Here is a 10,347-nt window from a genome sequence, read left to right as displayed (position 1 = left end):
GGGGAGTCAATGCGTGTTGCACTCTTTTTCCCTTAACCATGGTTTTTCCCATTGGGTTTTTTTGGTAAGGTTTTTAATGAGGCAACAATTATAGTGTATATTAAGGATAATGTACTCTTTTTCCTTCACTAGATTTTTATCCCATTGGGTTTTTTCTTTTACTAGGCGTCCAAGGGGGAGTGTTATGAAACATTAATTAAAGTGGATGCCTATTAATGTATATCCCTTCGTCTTTTCAAACTCCCAAACCTCTTCATCTTCTAAACTCCTAAAACTTGTATGACTTTTCGTCTTCTCATGTCTCTTCATCTTCCCATATTTATGAGGAAGTTTAATAGATGTGACTTTTCATATTCCTCTAAGCCTATAAATTGAGGCTTTATAATCTTGTATAACATACATATGAGATACATGTGATAAAGAAGAAAGTGAATAAGAAGTTGGCTATTTCTCTTCTCTCCACTTTGGTATGGTTTTTATTTGTTTTCTTTTGTTTTTTCTTAATTTTATAACATTGTAATTATAATATTTATAAACAAAGAATTTTCCATTCGTTAATTGTATAATTTTACAAAAACATATTTGTTGTATATTACTTAGTTACTATGAATATTAAATGTATCCAATGATATGGACAGATTGTGTGAATGATGAATTCTCATCAGTATTCCTCATCAATGAAATAATTATTCATCAATAATATATACTATTTAAGAATATATATATATATATTGGATTTTTTTAATATCAAATTATAATATGTGGGTAACATTTCTATTACTTAATTGTTAAATAATGAGGGAAGGAGCATAAAATATTTTCAATTTTAGGTAATATTTAGAGACTAAGCATTGTATTTTCTAAAAAATTATGACAGTATTATGCGACAAAAACAATCATGTCATCAATTATAAAATGTGTAACATTGTTGTTTTATTAAAAGGGGAAAATACCATTGTATTACAAATATTTAGATCATAATATTTAATTGCAAAGTAATTAGCTTAAAGTCATTCCATTAAAAACAGACAAAAACTATATTAGTGATTAAAATATGCCATTTTTTAAAATATTAAAATCTAAATGTAACATAAATTAAGTAGAAGATTTATATAAAAATATATGAAAACCTTATCATAAGATCGTTATTTAGACATTATAAGTAGAATATAAAGATAATATAGACATGAAAAAGGAGAAAATATTCTTACCTCAAACAGATATGGTAAACATTTGAATTAGCTCACCCATGTTTTTTTAAGCATATGAAACAATAGCAAATGAGATACAATTTCAAGATAATAAAATATTTGTTAATGATATTTTGATAGGAAACTAGATTCATGTTTATTACTGCAATATATATATATATATGATATTTATTATTATTAATTTATAATTTGATGTATATGATATATAATAAATGATATTAAATTTGTGTATATACTAAATATTAATTAAAAAAATCTTAATTTATTAAGTTTGATATGATGTTTATCGTTATTAAATTTATAAGTTTAGTTATTAAAAATAATCAATTTGTATTCTAAAACAAAATAGTTATATATACATATATATATATATATATATATATCTTATATTATATAGTATTTGTATTTAATATTATAATAGTTTTTTATATATGTTTTGCATGGGAAATATTATATAAGAACTTAACATGTAGCACTTTACTTATATATTTAATATAATTTATTCTTATATGATTAATTAACACATATATAAAAATAGTAGCATCTATCTAATAATAATAACATATATAGTGATAGTGTCATACATATAAATGAGGAAGGAATACAAAACACACCTTTTATTACATATTTAATATAATTACTATTGCATTGAAATACTAAACATATCACATTTATACTAAATTAAAATTTATTTTAATAACTAAGAAAACTGTTTTTTTTAACCCACATCCAAGAAAAAAACATGTATTGAAGAATTTTTTTTTTCTGTCAAATCATAAATAAAGCTTGATTACTTTCAGATTATTCTGCTTTATTCAGTCTAATCCTGACCTGCAGCTCTTCCAACTCATTAGAAAGCATTGCAAGACTTTCTGATAATATTTCGATAGCATCCTTTAATTCTTGTAATTCATCTTTAAGCTCAAACAATTCTCTTGATTCACATCTTTAATAATAATATTATAAATATTTTTAAGGTGTTTATAGCATGTCAAGCATCATTATTTTCAGCTATTTTTTGGTATATGCTTCTGATCCACAACTATCTTCAAATATGATTTATGATCTAGTCCATATTTTTCACATTCATAAATTGAAGGTGGTAATATTAATTTTTCCAAAAGTTCTTTAAGTATTATATTAAATTGTACAACAACAACAATATGCCCATCGTCTTCCATTTTTTCCACTTGTTCTGATTTATTTAAGACAAGTAAAAGTTTTAATTAATATAACACGGAAAATATATAATTTTTAAATGGACCAAACTTTATGGGCTATTTAGTGGATAGGATAGCCTTTTATGGGCTAATTCCATATCAGCCCAATTACTTTCACAGGAATAAAATCTACTATGTCAAAGATTTTTTTTACATATCTACTTGTTCTATGTAAAGCATAAATATTATAACAAAATATATTAAAACATGTATTAATTATTTTCACAATTTATCTGATTTAGTCGAAAGGGGTATAAATATCTTTTTACTTGTTTTATGTAAAGCACAAATATTATGACAAAATATATAAAAACATGTATTAATTATTTTCACAATTTATCTTATCTATTTGAAAGGTGTATAAATATCTTTTGCATTCATTTTGATAATAATGGAATAAAAAATAATAGCATTAACTCAACAATATGATTTTTTCATATGCAATGGAAAAAACTCAATATCATTCTTATAAAATAAAACACACAACAAAATATAAACTTTGAGAATGTAATTTTGCTTAACAAATTCACTTTTTGAATTTCATTGATGGATTCAAACAAAGATTAATAAAAAAAACATTTAAATCTATGAACTGTACAAATAATTAAAAAAAAAAGGAGTGCTAAATTTTGCAAGTATTTAAATGGTTATTTTCATGAATTTGAATTATCATAAGCAACAAATAACATTATCTTAACTTCTATAAAAAAGATTTTTTTTTTATTTATCACCATCTTTCTATAACCATTATATTATATTACATTATCTTAACTTCTATACAAAAATTTATAGAAGTTCTATTAAAAAATTATTTTTTTTTGAAAAAATTATATCAACCAGTTGTATAATAATAATAATAATAATAATAATAATAATAATAATAATAATAATAATAATAATAATAATAAACAGCGGGTTTATATGCACCAATGTTCTCTTTGCATTGCTTTAACAAACAAATTCTTTTTTTTTTTGGTTAAACGTGCCGAAGTCGTAATAAACAAATTTCAAATTTTTGGTGGAATAAAATATTATAAGATATTAACCAACAATTGTGGTTATTTTAGCATAATCAACAATTGTGGTTATTTTAGCATAATCAACAATTGTGGCAGATATTTGTCCAAAAGTGGGGCGTTGTAAAATGAATTCACATAGGACATCAAATTAAAATCAATTAAATAAATAAAAAAGGAGTAGATTTTCAAAGATACCTGATTGATTTCTTATTAAAAGTGTACTACCCTATTAACGTGTCGATTCTATCCAGTTCGTGTAATTCAACTTCATACTTTACAAATAGAAATAAATAAATAAATAAAAACAAACCTAACTCCATATGAGGTCACACCCTTGTGCATAAGTGCATGTAATGGTCCCATTAGACGTACTTTGGTTATACAATATACATATATCTAGAAAATCAAAATTCAAACAAAGATCTCTTATCAATTATTCCAGATAGCTAAACACAGCTAACTACTGACATAGAAAAAGAGATATTTGGAGATTTCTTAAGAAGCATAAATTGAAACACTCTCTTACTAATTATTGTTCATGCTTTCATATGATCTACACTTCTAAATACAATGGCACCTAAAAGATTTCTATATTACTTGGCTTTGATAAATCTTATGCCATTAATTGAAAAATGAGTAACATGTCTCTCAAAAAATTTAATTAAGAAAATCAGTACCCAAAAATCCAATATGTGTCAATGTGTGCTTTTCATAAGTGAAAACACAGGAGATTATGGCAATTAAACCAAATAAAAAAAATTATATGCTAACTGGCCTCCATATCACAATACAGTATAGAGTCCATTAGGAGTCTGCTGAGTTTATTATCATATCTGTACACATATACACATGATAAAAAAACATATACAACATATAAAGACATACATCTTAACAACTAATTAGACGTACCAATTTTTGGAGCTCTTTTACCTTAAGGGTCCGTTTGGTTCACGGTAATGTAGAAAGATTACCACGTGTTACGTGGTAATCTAAAAATATTACCACATTTGGCATTGCACATGTGGTAATCTGAATGGTAGTATCATATTACTAACTTATAAATATTACCAAGAATGTTGTTAATCCTATTACCACTAAATTTGGTGTCTATCTTGGATTACCATGGTAATCTTATAACTTTTTATATTTTAGCAAATTATTTACCATGACAACCAAACACTGCACTAAACTATTCCCGGTAATAAGAGTTCCCAACCAAACATGGTTATATCAAATTACCGCAATATTTCCAACCATATAATATTCCCACTCATATTACCATGGTAATCTTGTTATGTGGTAATATGTCGTTACCATGAACCAAACGGCCCCTAAATTCTTCATATCGAGGTTTCTTTTCAGCTCATCTCCATATGAAATAACAACAGAGTCAAACAATGCTTTCCATGAGCTTGCCACTAGTTTTCTACGTGGCCCAGAGTTCCATGAGCTTGTCCCGCCAGTAAGCTGAAGCACATCATTTGTACAACTTTCAAACAGCAAAGATAACTCAAAAAACCAAACAGATAATAGTAAACCACTAAAGAATAGCAAAGCAAACCAAATCAAAACTAAAAACACTATGATTACCTTGGGACAACATTATGTAATGCAACCCTCCTCATCTTTCTTTATTGGTTTTATTCTATGCACTATAACTCGAGGACCATATATATCCACACAATCCTACATTCAGAAAATCACAGCTATAACTAAAATACATTAACAAAAAAAGGTAGCATTTTGGACAAAATATCACTATTTAACAATTGACTTTCACTATACTACATTCAACGGAATTTCATGAGTTATAATATAAAACTATGTATACATATAATATTTGAAGGTTGTTTGATATAACGCAGCTGCGTCATGTTTGGCTCCAGAGGGGAAACTTAGAGAGAACCTGGTTCAAGGAACAAGATTCGGGTTCGAACATCCCGGGCTCTCAGTTCCATCCTGACCTCAGCGGAACCCTTAGATGCATGAACACAACCGCCACCACTGCCTTCAGAGCTGGCTAGAGTTATGGTTCGCTGACTCTCTTCTTTGAGAAACAGCCGGCCGCCTCCCTCGTCTGCAAGCGATGGCTCAACCTCCTTGACTGCCTACGCCGCTGCCTCATCCTCCTTGAATAGTCTTCTCTCCCATGCATCCCTGGTTATTTCCCAGTTCATCTGACGGCTTCACATTGAGAGCTAGGGTTAGAGGAGCAAAAACAACAAAAACAACTCAAAATTAGCGGCGAAAGCTGTGATAGTGGAGTGGCAAAGAGGAAAAGAACAAGGAGAGATGGAGAGCGAGAGAGGAAGGAGGAAATTGAAAAATACTTTAGAGCAAAGTATGTTAATTTGTTGATAACGAGCGTATAGATAAATTGGCATGTGCATACATGGAGAAACAGGTCAACGAAAGCTGTGATAGTGAATTGGCATGTGCATGCAAGGGTATTTTGGTAATTTGGTGGGCGACGGGATTTTATGGTTCTACTGGGTCCAATTGATGGGAAACGGGTCAAGGAACACAAGTCATGAGTGATGCGGATTTTGGCCAAATTCATTCGTTTAGGCCCCGAAAACATTGATTTTTCTATTTTTAGTAATAATTGATTTGGTTATAACTTTGGCTAGTAATCCCTGATTGAGTCTCCGTCTTCGGCAATAGTCTTATTTTGTTAAGTTTTTTATTTTCTTCTGTTATTTGGAAATTTGCCATTTTTGATAAATTTTTCGAATCTTTTAGTATTTTGAATAAGTCTATTGATTGTAAGCCTGAAGGGGGGGGGCCAAGAAAGGACAGTTTTTGAATGAAATGTTATTCTTGAGTAAAACTTGACTCTCATTCTTCCTTCCTGGCTATCTTTGATCAACAGGTTGGAAGGCTTCTGACTGGCATCTACTCTCGGATCAACAGTCTAAAATACACCGCTGCATCATGTGTATTAGCGCACTTTTCAAAAAGTTCAAAAGGTCAGACGAACACCAGAAGATCCACTGAATTGTTCAATCTACCGAGTATGCTCACTCGTGGGCAAAGTATGTTAATGTGTATCAGCGCACTTTTCAAAAAGTCCAAAAGGTCAAACGAACATTAGAACATCCACCAGAAGATCATATACATACATATCAATTGCATGGGTTCCCCACAACCAGCTAATTAAACCCAGCCTTGTAACATCACAATCAATTCTCCATCTAACGGACCAATAAAAGTCTGCTACATATATACTCGTGCATTTGTGTTTCCATGTTTGGATCGGCACACAAGATCCCCTTGGGCGTTTCTCTCTGCATGCTTTCATATGCTCTTTGTTTTTACAACCTTTTTCTTTCATAATTTGAAAATTTTAAAACCAAATCTTCCAATCAGCGTAAGCCAAACGTCTATTAGAAAGAAGGCTTGCAAATGCAAGATCTTTGGGGGATAACTTTTAGTTTTCACACCTTTTTTTCTTTCTTAATTTGAAAATTTTAAAACTAAATCTTCCAATCATAGTATACCACCCAATCAAAGTGAGCTACATGTCCATCAGAAAGAAGGCTTGAGAATGTAAGACCTTTGGATTTTAAAACCAAATCTTCCAATCAGAGTAAGCCAAATGTCCATCAGAAAGAAGGCTTGAGAATACAAGATCTTTGGGGATAACTTTAAAGGGTTGTTTGGTTTACAGTAATGTAGAAAGATTATCATATTACGCGGTAATATGAAAATATTACTATATTTTTCCATTGCACTCCCAATTATATAACTTTCCATCTATATTACCATGGTAATTTCATTACGTGGTAATGTGCCATTATCACGAACTAAATGCCCAAGTATATATTTTAAAGTAGAATCTTACAAGAATAAGCCACTCAATTAAAGTAAGCCATATATTTAGAAAAAAATGCTTGAGAATGCAAGATTTTTTTATTTTAAAACAAAATATGCCAGTCAGAGTAAGCGGAATGTCCATCAGATAGAAGGCTTGAGAATGCAAGATCTTTGGGGGATAATTTTAATAAAATCTTCAAATTAGAGTAAGCCAAATGTCCATCAAATAGAAGGCTTGAGAATGCAAGATCTCGAGGAGATAATTTTAAAAGGAAATATATAGTTCACAGTTTCTCTCAATATTCAAAACAATTAAAATAAAAAAAAGGGAAAACTACTGTTCACCTCTCGTAATTTTCAAAACTTCCCAAAAACCCCCTCCTACTTTTACACACCCCGGACAGCCCTTCCGTTAGTGTTTAACTTCCCTTTTACCCCCTACCGTTCACTTCAAATGGGTCCATGTTGTGAAATCTCATTTTTGGCCTTGAAAATGGTGGGAAAGGAAAGCGCCAAATCACATCATGTTCAACTTTTTCAAGGGCTTTCTGCTTGGTTTCTGATACACAATGCCTAGGAGTTGCATTACATCTTGTTGTTCTCCTCATTTCTCCTCATTTGAGTTGTTCGACTTCAGTTCTGCCGGTTTCGTAATACAGTGAGAATCTCTTCGTTGCTATCAGTTTGACCATTCCGCAGGTGTTTATTATGGCAACTCATTTGTGGTAGTCTGGGTGAAGTTTATTATACCCGAAATATATAAATCGGTTTCTCCAACAGAAAATGAAGTTGATTTCCATCGGATTGGTCAAGTGCACTCCATCTTCAAATGAGCTGTAGTCGATTTTATTTTCGAGGCAGAGCATGTGCCATTGTCGTCTCCGTTTGAAAACGAGTTCATTTCGTTGTAAAGTTCTTCTTGGTTACGGTTATCTATTTGTATATTTTAAATACTGTTTGACTATTTGCTATTATCCGTTTAAATATATTACCAATATGTTTAATAATTGTCATCTCCGTTTAATAATTGTCATCTCCGTTTAACTTTATCTTTACATGTATAACTATTCATATTAACGTGTAAATTCTCAAAGTCTCTGCGTAAAACGGTGATCTTTTTCGTTTGATCTGAATTGTTGGCAGGTGGCATGTGGCAGGTGGCAAGGTTATGGTATCTTGTGCATAAGAATTAATGTATTAATTCTTATGCACGGTAACATAAATATCCGAACACCCGTTCGTTGTCATCAGTCAATGTCGGTCCACTGTGTGTTTAACTTTATTCTCGGATATGAAGAGTCAGCCTGCTTGTGGACTTCACACCATAAATAACCAGGAAGAACCCTTCCCATGGACAACCACTCCTCGTCGCCCTCATCATCCTCCTCCTCCTCCTCTTCTTCCTCCTCATCATCTGCTTCCTGTGTATGATATTCGCTGGAGTCAGACGAAAGTTCGAAGATCAACTCTATCTGAAAGGATGTCTCGTGATCCTCCTTATCTTGAGAATTAATCAGCCGTAATCACGCAACAAGTTAAACTATCTTTTTCTGCCCAAGTCGAAATACTCGCATAATTGCCTGAATGCAGAGGATTCTCCAGCGGTGGATGACGGGCAAGCAATTAAGCGAGCATTTCGACTTGGGTAAAAAAACAAAGTTTTCACTTATTGCGTGATTGCGGAGGATTCTCTAGAGGAGGGAGATCAGGAAACATCCTTTAAGACGGATTTGATATTTATCACTTGAGACTTTTTGTTACCGTTTAAGAACATTACGTCAGTGTATAACTATTACATTCTGTATTTAACTATCAGGATCTTCGCTTAAGTCCGACCATGACACATTGATTAATAGTCATTTTCATGAATGTGTTTGTTTAACCTTTTTTAATGTTGTACGTTGTGCAGGTTCAAGTTGATGCGCATGTTATGCAACCGCTGTGAGTATTCGAATGTACAGACACTTGTTTCGTTCTACGAGGGTCGAGTCGTGAGTGTCCAAAGTCCGAGAGGACGTTGTAAATGTTGTAAATGTTTTATAAATAAAACGAAACAAGCTTATTTGAATGTGAACTTCTGAAATTTAAACAGAGACCTAGTAAAAACAATGTGGGAAACAAAAGAACGTCATTGTAAACAATAGAAAAAGTTAAACAATACTCAAGTTACTCTTTAAACAATGACAACAGTGTTTAAGAAAATACGTAAAAATGTTTAAACAGTGACCCAGGAGGTACCCATCTTCAACGCGATGTCAGTGAAAACATTCAATTTAAACAATAACATATATTTTAAACAGTTAAATCACTATATTTAAACGGTTTACGTATTATTTACATGATATAGACTTTATTTAAACCAGTAATCATTATTTTAAACACTATATGTATCTGTTTAAAGATAAAAAGCTTGACGTTTAAACAGATACTCATGTCGAGCGATACAATATGTCTTCATCGCGACAGTGACATATATTTCCCTTTTTGCCCTTGGGATGGAGGGAAAAATACCGCCCAATCACATCACGTGTAGTCTAACCTCTATGCACTTTTTTGTCTTCATCGCGACAATGATATATATATATTATGCACTTTTTTTGTTTGCCTATCTGACTGTTGTTTGTTGTTTACATCTTCTTCTTCTACTTCTTCTTCGGCTTATTTTTGTTCTTCATTTTATTTGGTTTGTACGATTTGGTTTTCGGCCGATATATTATGGAGAGTTTTTGTGGTATTGCTAGATTCAACGGGGAGGGAATAGTGCTAATGTTCACGGCTCAGACTTCTTGGGAGTTGGTGTTAGCTGAGATATGTGAGCGATGGGGTCTCGAAGTTTCTCTTGTCAGGGTTAAGTTCATCACACCAGATGGATATAAAACAGTTTGTCCAATAGAAAACGATGTTGACTTCCAGCGAATGTGTCACTTGCACTCCATCTTCAAATGTGCTGTAGTTGATCTTGTTGTCGAAACAGAAGATGTGCCATTGTCAAATCCTAATGAAAACGAGTTTTACTCGTTGTAAGTTCCTTCTCTTTTAATTATTCCAGTTGTCTGGGGTCATTAGTGTTTAAATATGTCC

The sequence above is a fragment of the Dioscorea cayenensis genome, chromosome 15 (assembly GCF_009730915.1).
Source record: "Dioscorea cayenensis subsp. rotundata cultivar TDr96_F1 chromosome 15, TDr96_F1_v2_PseudoChromosome.rev07_lg8_w22 25.fasta, whole genome shotgun sequence".
NCBI classification, from domain to species: domain Eukaryota; kingdom Viridiplantae; phylum Streptophyta; class Magnoliopsida; order Dioscoreales; family Dioscoreaceae; genus Dioscorea; species Dioscorea cayenensis.
The sequence above is the reverse complement of the archived record's forward strand: the minus strand, read 5'-3'. Positions refer to the sequence as shown.